The sequence below is a fragment of the Nannospalax galili genome, unplaced genomic scaffold (genome assembly GCF_000622305.1).
Source record: "Nannospalax galili isolate Female #2095 unplaced genomic scaffold, S.galili_v1.0 scaffold709, whole genome shotgun sequence".
Classification (NCBI taxonomy): domain Eukaryota; kingdom Metazoa; phylum Chordata; class Mammalia; order Rodentia; family Spalacidae; genus Nannospalax; species Nannospalax galili.
The window spans coordinates 148,247-151,639 of NW_008360314.1; the positions used below are offsets into that span (position 1 = coordinate 148,247).

The 3,393-nt window shown below is 32.4% G+C and overlaps 1 pseudogene; it reads left to right on the top strand.

Moving 5' to 3' along the window:
• LOC103727131 overlaps positions 1-3,393 on the top strand; it is a 118,678-nt pseudogene that overhangs the window by 95,957 nt on the left and 19,328 nt on the right.

Here is a 3,393-nt window from a genome sequence, read left to right on the forward strand (position 1 = left end):
AAATAGCTCCATATAAAAACTTCCAATAGATCACATTTTCAGTAATAATGAATAATTGAAAATTTACTGAAACACAGCCAGACTTTGTTGCAGTTATTTTTGTAAATTTCATGAGCAAATATGACAATACTTGTTTTCTTATGTTGCTTCAAAGAATGCTTCAAAGACACTAATGATTTTGATGACATTTATTATTTTAGGTCCAAATTCAAATATTTCAAATTTTTATTTGTGCTTTTTCACACATTGTGTCACCTAGAGTCCTTTGTTTATTATAATATTAACTATCATGTATTTTTCCCAAATCAGTTATTCATTATTACTGAAAATGTGTTTTTTCATAGGCCATTCCTTTTATTTATTTCAATAACAATCTTTTTATTTCCACTGCTAGTTTTGGTTTAAAAATTTTAAATTTCCTTTTATATTTCTGTTGTTTTATATTTTAATATTGTAAGTTGTTTCTAATGCAATGAAATTAAAATAACACAGGATATCAGCTAAAGATTCATGATTCACTCCAAGAATGTTTTCATTTTTATTTCCTATTATAAATGCAATACTGTTTTTTACATTATTTTTGAAAAAAAAATGATGAACTGTTAACTGTGTGTTCAGTAGGCTTACAAAATCATTCAGTTAAATCTATGGGCTTTTAAAATTCATGTTTCCAGGCTGGAGAGATGGTTCAGTGGTCAAGAACACTGAATGTTCTTGCAGAAGACCTGGGTTCAAATCCCAGCACCCATATGGAAGCTAACAACTGTCCATAACTCCAGTCCCAGGGGATCCGAGAGCCTCTTCTGTCCTCCGTGGGCATTGCATGACAATGGATGCACTTACCTACATGCAGGCAATACACACATACACATAAAAAAATTAAAAATCATATTTTTGCATTTACTGGGCCAAATGTAATTGCTGTTCTCTGGTTCATTTATGCATTTTAGTATATATATTGATTTACACATATTGAATTCATTTTATATTCATGGAATGACTACTTGGTTGTTATGTACAATGTGGTAGCGTTTCTTAACTCTCAATTTTATGGAGCTGCTTGAGAGGTATATTTATTAGGTCAAGTTTGGGAGAATTGAACTACGGATATGTCTGGCCCTTGGCTTTTCTTTTGGTGAAGCTTGTCATAATTGGTTCAGTGTTGTTGCTTTTTATTGGCCTAAAAATTTTAAATCTCCCTAATTTAACTTTGGTATGTCATTTGTTTTTAGAAATTCATTTACTTATTCTAGATTTTTCCAGTGTTTTTTAATGTTTAAAAAGCATTCCCTGTTGAGCGTGGTGGTGCATGCCTTTAATCTCAGTACTCCGAAGGCAGAGACAGGCAGATCTCTGTGATTTCAAGGCCAACCTGGTCTACATAGTGAGTTCCAGGACAGCCAGGGTTACAGGGAGACCCTGTCTCAAAAAGACCAAAAAAAAAAAAAAAATATTCCCTAATGACCTGCTGAATGCCACTGAAGTCTATTGTTACTATTGTTGCTCTCACCTTTCACTTATAATTTTATCAATTTTGATACTGGAAATTTTGTGGTGCTTTGAGAGAAACAGAACATGTCATGATTCTTGCTGACACAAGTGCACTTGCATACTTGCAGGCAGTACACGTTATCTGCTAAATCAAATTAACCTATGGCATAATTTAGCTCTGAAGTTTATGAATTTTTGAAATATCTCACTATTATATCTGGACTTGTCTAACTTTTCAAGCAAGCCTCTTTGTATTTTTTTAAGAAATTGGGATTGCCCAAAATTCACAAGATTTTACAATTGATATACAGTTCTTGAAGAATTGTTGACTATATGTATTGAAATTCTCTACCTCTTTCAGCTGTCTTTCTCTGATATATCCTTTATCAAATATCCAAAAACTATTTGATAAACTCCAACATTCTTTCATAATAATAGTCCTGAAAATAACAAGAATAGAAGGAATCTACCTCCATACATGCAGTCTCTACATCGCAAACCTGCAGCAACTGTAGCACTACATTGAGAAAAATGAACTCATGCTTAATGGAATTCTGACAGCAATGATGCACTCTCTTATTTGATTGAATATAATGCTCTAAATCTTAGCCAGAGCAATCAAACCAAAGAAAGAAATAATAGGCTTACTAATATAAAAGGAAGAAATCATGTTATCTCCATTAGCGCATAGCTTGATAATACATTTTAAAGAAACCTAAAAAACTAACCAGAAACTCTTAGATCTGATAAACATTTTATCAAGGTAGCAGGGTTCATAATTCGCCAGCCAAAATAGGTAGATTTTCTAAGTACCAATAACTAATATAATGAAAAAGAAAATGGTAAAATACCATATTCACATTTGCTTAAAAATGCATAAATAGAAAATATACCTAGGAGTTTACCTGAGCATATAAAAGTCTTCTCAAATGAAAACTTTGAATCATTTAATAAAAGGGAGCACAACTTAGACGTGATGGATCTTTAAAATCAATTAATTTTCTGTCCCGCTTTTAAATATTTTTTTCCCATTTGGAGTATGGCTTTTCCTTTTCCTTCCAAGTTCTTAAGCAATAACAAATGTATTGTTATTCATTTGTATAGCTTAATTTGTATGGTTCTGTTCTTCATCTTTCAGGTTAAACCTTGTGGCCCAGTTATACTCTTGTATAGTTAGCACAGTAGAGATGCTAGAAGGTCAAAGCAGCGGAGTAGTAAATATCCTCACATCATGATGGGCATAAAATGGACTCTCCTTCACAGAAATGCCATCACCAAGACTAACAAACCAGAAAGCTAGGCCTCATTCATCTTTGAAGAGGAATGATTGATAAAGCTACAAAAAACATTGAATAATAACTCGGTCTATAAACAGTTTGATTCAGTCAGTTAATTACCAAGAACTGAAGCATCTTACTGAGGAAAGAGAATGTGCCCTTGTTTCCAACCTTGCCTCTGCAGGTGAAACTGCACTTGCACAATACCAACATGACAAAGCCGTGTCCTAGGACGACTATAAAGCAATGGCTTGGATCTTTTTTCAGTGATAAATGTATCAGGCCATGAAATGTTCTTTGTTGATGAGCATAAGTAGAAGGAAACTTTCCCTTTACAAAAATGCATGAATAAGGAGAGTGAATTGCACCAGAGAATTTTAATGCATTGTCAGAAATAATTTTTCTTTTAACACTCCTGTTTCTCTTTAAGATGTTGGAGGATTATGATAATGATGATGATGTTTTAAATTCCCAAAGAGACCTTCTTGCAGGTAATAAATAACACCTTCTTTTAAATCTTAAAAATATTCCTTAAAACTTAAAAAATTAAACTGTGCAATCTTTATATTAAATCTATACTTAGATATAAATACATATTTCCTGGAAAAGGTTAACTACTGCATTA